Source organism: Miscanthus floridulus, chromosome 3 (genome assembly GCF_019320115.1).
Source record: "Miscanthus floridulus cultivar M001 chromosome 3, ASM1932011v1, whole genome shotgun sequence".
In the NCBI taxonomy this organism is placed as follows: domain Eukaryota; kingdom Viridiplantae; phylum Streptophyta; class Magnoliopsida; order Poales; family Poaceae; genus Miscanthus; species Miscanthus floridulus.
This window is the reverse complement of record NC_089582.1, coordinates 64,402,071-64,411,620: the sequence shown is the minus strand read 5'-3', so window position 1 is coordinate 64,411,620 and position 9,550 is coordinate 64,402,071. Positions and strand designations below refer to the sequence as shown.

Genomic DNA, 9,550 nt, shown 5'->3' with positions numbered 1-9,550 from the left:
ATACAGCAACATCGGCGGGTGATGCCACCATGGAGGTACTAGGATCGGAGCCCCCGAGCGCTGGCTTGGCGCCGGGGTTGGAGCCCCTAGGCACTGGCCTGGCATCGGGGTATGTCTGGGTTGGACCTTCTAGGACGCGGGCGGATGGCTCGTGGAGCTCATTGATGAAGATCCCGCTTGGGGACGGGTATCTCCTAGCGGCCAATTTGGCAAGAAAATCGGTGGCATCGTTGTCCTTTTGGGGGACATGGTGTAGCTCAATCCCCTAGAATTTGTCCTTGAGCTTGCGCACCTTCTGGCAGTATGTTGCCATGAGGGGGCTTTTGCAGGAGGATTCCTTCATGACTTGATCAACGACCAACTCCGAGTCGCCGCGAACGTAGAGTCGCGTAGCACTGAGCTTGATGGTGATGAGCAGTCCATTGATGAGGGCCTCATATTCCGTGGCATTGTTTGAGGCTGAAAAATGGAGGTGGATGGTGTAGCAAAGTCTACTCCCATCTAGGGAGATTAGAACCACTCTAGCCCCCGAACTGGGCGCCATTATGGACCAGTCGAAGTACATTATCTAGTACTCATGGGTGACATCCGGGGTTGGTAACTGGACCTCTGTCCATTTGGTGACAAAATCCATGAGAGCCTAAGACTTAATAGCAGTATGAGGGGTATACCTGATGTCATCACCCATGAGTTCCAGTGCCCACTTAGAGATTCACCCCACGGCGTCGCGGTTGCGGATGATGTCTCCGAGCGGGTATGAAGTGACGACCATAACTTCGTGGTAGGTGAAGTAGTGTAGGAGCTTCTTGGTCATGATTAGCACGGCGTATAGGAGTTTTTCCACCTGGGGGTACCGGACCTTGGGGTCGGTAAGTACCTCTCAGACAAAGTATATGGGTCGTTGTACCTTGAGCTGGTGTCCTGGCTCCTCCCTTTCGATGACCAGGGCAGCACTCACCACATGGTTGCTTGCCGCAACGTAAAGGAGGGGTTCTCCCCATTCAGCGATCATGCCTGGGGCGTGTTTCACCGCTCCCCTCGATGGTTTGGCCAGGATCCATATCGCCTGCTCTTGCCACCGCACGGTGGACGTCATCATCATGCTAGGCCCGATGTCAGTTGCTGATGATGCTGTGAGTGTCCTGGTGTGGACCAGGTCGCTCGTGTACCAGCTGTCAGTGTGGAGCAGGTGTCAGGTCAGACTTAGGTGCAACTACCACCCCCTAAGCCGCACTTATCAGCTGTAGCGGCGAGTGGATGGAGCAATCTATCTACCACATCCCCATTCCCCTGGTGGGAAGAGAGGGCATGTGATGGAGTCGCGATGCGGAGCTTTCAGCCTATTGAACAGCGGTGGCTTCTACTAGAACCCGGAGGTTCCGATAGACTGCCCGCTCCTGGGGGTTGACGGGCTCGGGAACGCCGCGTAGAAGCATTACCACAGCGGCAATATTCTAGCTAGCCCAAGCGAACTGTGGGAGATCATTCCCCTCGTTCATGATGTTGTGTTGGACCTGACGGGCATGACCCCGAGTGCCACCTGCCGGGCCATGCACATGGGGCACAATGGGCTATACCGAATGCGCCAGCGCAGGCGGTGGCTAGTTCTACCACCGTTGCCGTAATTCCTTGGTGTGCACTTGTGCAGACACGAGGGCCCCTGCACTCGAGTCTAGAGGGGTGTGAGTTTGCGTAGATTCCACAACCATAGGTGGCTGTCCCGGAGTGTCTACCATAGCGCACTCCTAGGACGGACGATGGTGAGGTGCCACGTCGCCGATGCTGGAGTCGTCGCTCTCACCCTCGTCATCCGGGAGTTCATGGAGAGTGGCGGGAGCGTAGCTTGCCATTCCCATGAATTTGGATGTGAGGGGGGATGGCGCCAACATCCTTCGGAGCCCCTGAGCATACGCATCCGTGGGGGACGTGAGGTCATAGGGGAACCGATCGTATGGTGTTCGTGGCGTGGGCAATACAGTCCCTCTAGATGATCGATGGGAGATAGTAGATAAAGAGTAAATAACAGTACGTATATTACTTACAGTGGGGTTTGAGCAGAGAGTTTGCTCGAAATGAAGCGTAGATGTTGCGTAGTCAAAGTCATGTGTCCTAGAGTCGATGGAGGGCGCCCCTCCGACGGGTGCTAGGACATGAGCCTCCTCGTGGAGGTGTAGTATGCCAAGTTAGTCAGCAATGAAGTCCAAGCTTTCAAAGAGGAAGCCCTGGGATGGCTCGAAGACAGGTGGAACCCGCATCCCAAATGTTGGGGCAGTGGGAAACTTGAGTGAGCCGAGGCGAATCGTATCGCCTGAGCCCGCCATGGCGAGGGTGGTGGAAAAGTGGGCCATCCGATGACCAAAAAGTGTTGAACATACAGCGTCTTCCCCACGGACGGCACCAACTGACCAACAAGTAAATATTTGTAGTTTTGCCGCATATTGTGATCGGAGGTGGCCTAGCACTCAATGACACAGGGTTTATACTAGTTCAGGCAACATGCCCTACATCCAGTTTGAGTCGGTCGGTGACTTTATTCCTGAGCCTAGGTGCTCGAAGTTTGCAGTGGGGTTACAAATGAGAAGGAGAAAGATGGGGTGCACAAGTGGTCTGGTCGGCTCCGGTCGAAAGGGCCAAGAGCGACATGAGCTCCTCTATGAGCTAAGTGTTCAAGCATGTGCTTGAGGTCCAAACCTAGTGGTTTTGTGGTTGTGAGCTAGTGAACCTGATCGATCTTGATTAGCTTGTATGAACTTGAATCAACTTGGTCTATTGGGAGAGAGCATACCCTTTTATAGATGAAGGGGATGGCCTTACAAGTGAGAGGAAGAGAGTACGAATGCTTCTAAGCCTTGTTGCCCATGCCGATGGGTACAGGATGATGGTAGGCGCCCACAACACTATTGGATGTCAGATGCACATGGGAGGTTCCATTTTCCTTGTTTGGGTATGGCAGATGTCGGTACCTGCATATATTGTTGTTGTCTAGAGGCATGTGAGGAGTTTCACCATGTGCACTTGGTACGGTAAATCCCGGTGCCCACAATACTATCGATGCCCATAGGCATGTGGGGGAACCTTACCATATGGGAGTTTAATGGTGCCCACAATACTATAGGGGAAATGTAGGCGCCCACAACACTGTTTATGTCAGGGAAGTTGCAGAGTACTGTTCCGTGCAAGGTACGATCCCTGCTACCATGGTTTGACTTGTGCACCTTGCCTTGCTTTTCTCCACACATCTCCTGGTCTCTACCGAGCGGGTGTCCCCAGTCGGTTGATCCTAGTCGACTCTAATCGTGCCAGTCAGAGAAGAGCGGTGAGCAAGGGCCAAGCATATCCTCGATCAGAGAGTGCGGGGTTAGAGTCGGAAGCGATGCTTTTGGCCAGGCCTTCCAATCGAAGTGGCCGTCTAGAGGTGGGCTAGAGACCGAATCAAGTGCTTCGGTCGGAGAGGTGGGCCGGAGTTGGAAAATAGGCGTTGTTCCTCCTCGGCCTGACCTATCGCTCAGGTATTTGGGCCAGCCCATGAGTTGCGTGTTGTCTGCTTGGGCCAAGCTTTTGTAGGGAAGCCGGTCCACGAGGGACCCCAGGTTTACGAACCCGACACATGGTATTTTTTTATTTATTTTTATGCCACCACAGTGAATATTCTTGTGGGTTTTACACACCATAAAACGTATTCACATGGGGCTTAGGATTTTTTTATAATGCAATGATGGAATGATAAGATTTTTATTTTCTTTTCTACATGTAATGCTAATGTAGAAAAGTAAATATGCTAAAGTAATTCATGCAATGCAAAAAATTAAATATGGATAACTACCAATTTTACCTCCTAGTGAGGGTTCAGAATTTTAAGTCCTCCGGATAGGACTACCTCCAGTCTTGTTCATTCCTTGGGTGCATCTGTCGGTCCTGAGGATGGAGACCTTGATGGTTGCACCTATTATGATGGTGACTCTGATGATGCCACCTTTTCTTTCCACACCTGCTTGGTCTATGGACTTGACTTAGGTGGAGTAGGTTCATCTTTCATAGGTTCCTCATCTTCTTCCCATCCATTCTCTGGGGGATTGATTTTTCCAGCGTTGGGATGATCAACGTCTCCTCCTGGAGCGGGTCATCTTCGTCTACTCATAAGTGGTGTAACTATGGAAATAGCAGCATACCATTTCTCCAAGGAATTAGAAGTGGACTTGTCTAGATCCGATGTAGATGATTGCATTTGTGGTGTTGAGAAACAGTCTTCCAAGGATGATGGGTGTATCATCTTCTTCTTCACCCATGTCCAGAACCATGAAGTCTGTAGGGGCATAGTGATCATGTATTCTTACTATGACATCTTTAGCTATTCCCTCTAGAAATCGAATTGATTGATTTACCTCCAGTCTTGTTCATTCCTTGGGTGCATTTGTCGGTCCCGAGGATGGAGACCTTGATGGTTGCACCTATTATGATGGTGACTCTAATGATGCCACCTTTTCTTTCCACACCTACTTGGTCTATGGACTTGACTTAGGCGGAGTAGGTTCATCTTTCACAGGTTCCTCATCTTCTTCCCATCCATTCTTTGGGGATTGATTTTTCCAGCGTTGGGATGATCGATGTCTCCTCCTAGAGCGGGTCTTCTTCAGCTACTCATAAGTGGTGTAACTATGGAAATAGCAGCGTACCATTTCTCCAAGGAATTAGAAGTGGACTTGTCCAGATCCGACGTAGATGATTGCGTTTGTGGTGTTGAGAAATAGTCTTCCAAGGATGATGGGTGTATCATCTTCTTCTTCACCCATGTCCAGAACCATGAAGTTGGTAGGGGCATAGTGATCATGTATTCTTACTATGACATCTTTAGCTATTCCCTCTAGAAATTGAATTGATTGATTTGCCATCTGCAATTGCATGTATGTAGGGAACAAAGGTTCGTCACCAAATAAATATTCATACGTTACCTTGGACATTATATTGACACCCGACCCAATGTCGTAGAAGGTCTTGTGGAAAATTCTCTATCCAATGGTACACTCAATTGTTGGTATGCTAGGATCGTCCTTCTTGGCAAGGAATGGTGAAGTGAGTAGGTGGCCATACTCCGATCGGAGTGTGTTGATCATGTTAACTGATTCTTCTTGTGGCTGCCTAGTCTTGTTCTTCCTCCTTCTCCAGTTGTTCTTCTTCTTGCTCACTTTTGTCTCTTTGGGTGGGTATGGCATTTGTGGATGACCAGGAGATTGCAAGATATGATTCTTGAAAGTGAATTTCTCCTTTCTATCCTTGATTGTGAAACAGTTCTTGGCACTATCCATGTAGATGATTGCTTTCACGGAGCTTAGGAAGGGTTGGCCTAGGATAATGGGTGCCCTTACATCTCCACCTGTTTCTAAAACCACAAAATCTACGGGTACATAGGACTGTCCCACTCAAACAAGGGCATCTTCAAGAACTCCCTTGGGGTAGTAGAGTGACTGATCTGCAAGGTGCAAACATATATTTGTGTACAACTAAGTATCTCCATTAATTTGATCATAAATTACCTTTAGCATGATGTTGACACTTGCTCTAAAGTCACAGACAGCTTCTCGGAAAATATGAGGTCCAATGGCGATAGGGATGATAGGTCTTCCTGGATCACCCTTCTTTTTAGGTAAGGAGTAATCTATCCACCTTCCCATCGATGGTTGTATATAGTAGTATGCTACATTGTGAATATCGATAAGATTTGTAGTTTCAAGATCTTCCAGTTGCCCTGGTATCTTACCTTTGTCAGACAGAGGAACAGCAGCCGCCAGCTGAGCTATTTATGATTCTATCATTTTATTAAAGCTATGCTGGTTCTTAATGGTAGAGGAGAAGCGATGAATTCTATTATTTATGTTTTCTAAGATTTTATCATTGGAAGCTAACTTTCTAGATATGCCCTCCATTATTTTAGCTTGGCTAGAAATTAACTCTATCAAGAGTGGTTGATTATTAAAATTATTACCTTGATAGTTACCTTAGTAATTACCTTGGTAGTTTGGCCTCTGTTGCTGATTCCATCCTTGGTTTTGTTGAAGACGATAATAGTTATTGTTGACGAAGTTCACATCCTCATGGGTTTCAGGACAATTGTTCCCTAAATGCCTAGTGTTGCCACATTCTTCACACTTCATGCGGGAATCATGAATGTGCATGACTTCTTGCTTCTCATTGGCTCGGTCTTCGACCTTCTTCACGAGTAGGTCCATCTTGGCAGATAGCATGTCTACCTCCTTGAGTTGATGCATAACTCCACCTCTCTTGTGGGTTTGAAGACGTTCTTCATTCTAGCCTTGGTTGGAGGCCATCTTCTCCACGAGAGTTGTTGCACCTGGGATTGTGAATGACAGGAATGCACCTCCAATGGCAACATTGTTGGCATTTCCTAACGTTGCTACTAAGAACAAGGTTTTAAGATTAATCTCTAGCAACGATGCTAGAAATGCTTGTTGGTATTTACTTGTGACTTGAAAGGATAAATATATGAATGACAAAAAGGATCTACAAGCGTACAGATAATATACCATTGTAGCATTTCACCCGAGAGTATTCTAGGTATCGTTATTTATATTTTTACCACAGGGAAGGATGGGCAGTTAGAATATATTGATAACTTATACACACGATGGAGAAATAAACCATAACCAAACTTCTGCTCATAATAGGGGTAAGTCAAGAGATAAATATGATAAGCAATGATAAATGATCACTCAAACTACTCCTTTCTATGGCATTAGCATTACTAAATTAGAATACTAGAGGAATAACTCCTAAGTTATTCTTAATTACAAGTCAAAGCATACACTGATTAGTGCAATTACACTTAGTAGTCATGGCTAAAATCAACTTCATATCTACACACAAGGGATATTACTAAGGAAGATTAAGAACATAGCTTGTCTTCCTTCGTAACTGCATCCTACTTGTCCTATATTCAGGGAGTGGAATACAAAGGACACAACGAGAGTGTCACATTCGTGATCTACCACATGGCCCGGAATATAGGGTGCATCCATAGGTAAACAATGTATAAGCACCATGCTTATACAATGTTGCCCACTCACCCCATGTACATTAGAGTGAGCGCTATACGAACTTATGCTTGAATATAATGATAATCTAGCTATACTAAGTATATAATCAAAGTAGATGATGAACATTATAACTAGGAACATGAATGATATAACGAACATTGTCATAACATTTGTAGAAAACATATAAAAGTAATGAGGGATACAAACGAGAGAGGTGGTACAAGAACTATACCAAACCACGCTCTTGACAAGATCGGGAATCCAAGCGAAGCTTGCCTCCCTCTAGACCTAGCCTAGCTAGCTATGCCCTAGAATATGGTGCAACTCTGAGGATTAGGGTTTCTATCTTCTTGACTGACTTGATTAAGGTTTGATATCTCCGAGGGGTGGCAGGGACTGGTATATATAGGCCCCTAGCATCCATTCTAAGCCCTTGGATGAAACTAACTTGAAAGGATGGCATAGATGCAATCTAGGAGGCGGTGGAGAACCGACATAATAAGGCAGACATTGACATGGGGCCCCATAGGTTGGCCGACCTACAGGTGGGGCTAGCCGGCCCCACCTGGCGGTGTCTCACCCTCCACTTTAGTGAGGTGTCCTCTCAAGTCTTCTGGAACCTTCTAGGGTTGTTTTCGCTGTGGATAAGCATGATTAACTCCGACATGTAGGTCTACCTTGACGATTTTCTGGATAAACCCTGCTGAAAACACAGATTCACCAAAACTTGTGGAATTTGTTAGTTTAAACCCCTAAACCTATGTTGGTAATTATATTCATGCCCTTATTCATGTTATATTGATGGTTTATAATGTTTGTTATCTACCGTCAACAAGCATCCATATTCTCATGGGTGCTATTGGTCAACCCGTGGTAGAAAGTCTACATAAGTAGCCAATTCTCCATCCCGTGATGAGGACATTCTGATATATAGTCTTGAAAGTGTTCCCATGCCTCAGGGACAGATTCATCATGTTGCTATTGGAAACTTGAAATTCTCCCACGCAGAGCATTGGTCTTGCCTGTGGGAAAGAACTTCGCTAGGAAGGCAGTGGAGCAGTTATCCCATGTAGTATTTCTATCTTTGTTGGTGTAGAAACATTGCTTCGCCTTCCCCAAAAGTGAGAATGGGAAGAGATGAAGTAGTATGGCATCTTTGGAAACTCCTTTGATGGTGAAAGTGTTGTAGATCTCCAGGAAGTGTTGGAGATGAGCACTCACATCTTCATGTGCCTTTCCACAAAACCGGCTAGCTTGCACCATGTTTATAGAGCTAGCATGAGCTCGAATCCATTGTCTCCAACGTTGACTGTTGGTCTAGTATGGATGTTGGCCATAGTTGGAGCAGAGAATTCACGAGGAGTCTTAATGGGAACGGGGATCCCGGTCTTCCGTCAGGTGATGGTAACTATCGTTGTGGCGGAGAGTGATACACCGATCCGGCTTCAGATCGAAAGATCGAACCCTGCAATCTTAGCACCACAGCTCCTCTGGTTATCAACCGAGTCATGGACCAGGTTGACCTCGCCAAGAAGGCTAATCCCTGCCTGCGCAACAAAGAACATAAGCAAGAACAAGAAAGAACGCAACCAATTTGCAGATGAATGATTAAACTCACGAAGTTGGGGTCTCACAAACCGATGAACGGACGTGAAGAGGGATCCTTGGACATCCCTTAGGCTATATAATCAGTAGCCACCACCTACTTTAGGGTTTGGGGTTTTGCTTAATCTAAGCAAAACCCCAAACCCTAAAGTAGGTGGTGGCTACTGATTATATAGCCTAAGGGATGTCCAAGGATCCCTCTTCACGTCCTAAAGGTGTCCCAACATGTTACAAGGCCCAACGGCCCAAAAGAAGGTGTCGCAGCACCCTGACAGATTCTGAATGCTGACTTGTTTCGACGATTCCCGTTGATTTCGAAGAGCTTTTGATGTGAAACCACTTGGATTGGCTTCCTTATCAAATTATCTTTCCATCCATATGTGGATCATCGAAAACGAAGTTCGGATGCGTCCTGGGCGTCCGTTTTATTGCAGACTGGTCCTGATGGCCGAGGCAGACTCGAACTCGGATTGGACTGGGCCTCTGGCTTGGCTTGGACGTCCTTACTGGCCTCCTAAGGTGGTGGCCAAGGAGGAGGACGTCCAAGGCCATCTCTTAGGTGTTCTCCATCTTCTTGGGGCGTGCTCCAACTTGGGCCTGGGTCCCAAGGATGTCTAACAAGCCCATGACGACAGTGTAGCTCCCGCCAGAAATAGCGACAGAATATATTGGTGATTTGGAGGCCTTGCTGACGTGATATTGAGATGGAACCAGATCTATTTGAAAGCTTATCAAACAAGCTTTCCATCAAGTGCTCATTGACCTCGATCGCACTCTGGATGGATGAGTTATGGCCTTCCCAATGAGGCACTGTCGGGCTGCCGACGAACCGAAAGTTCAACTTTGATGAACTTACATTATGAAACACATTTGAACCTACAATCAAATAGTAACAT

At 46.8% G+C, this 9,550-nt stretch overlaps 1 non-coding gene across 1 annotated transcript; it reads left to right on the top strand.

Moving 5' to 3' along the window:
• The first annotated feature begins 7,953 nt into the window (after window positions 1–7,953).
• On the top strand, window positions 7,954–8,062 carry LOC136547654 (small nucleolar RNA R71). Its single transcript, XR_010781618.1, has one exon. It is a non-coding gene; the product is annotated as a small nucleolar RNA R71 (small nucleolar RNA).
• The last annotated feature ends 1,488 nt before the right edge of the window (window positions 8,063–9,550 follow it).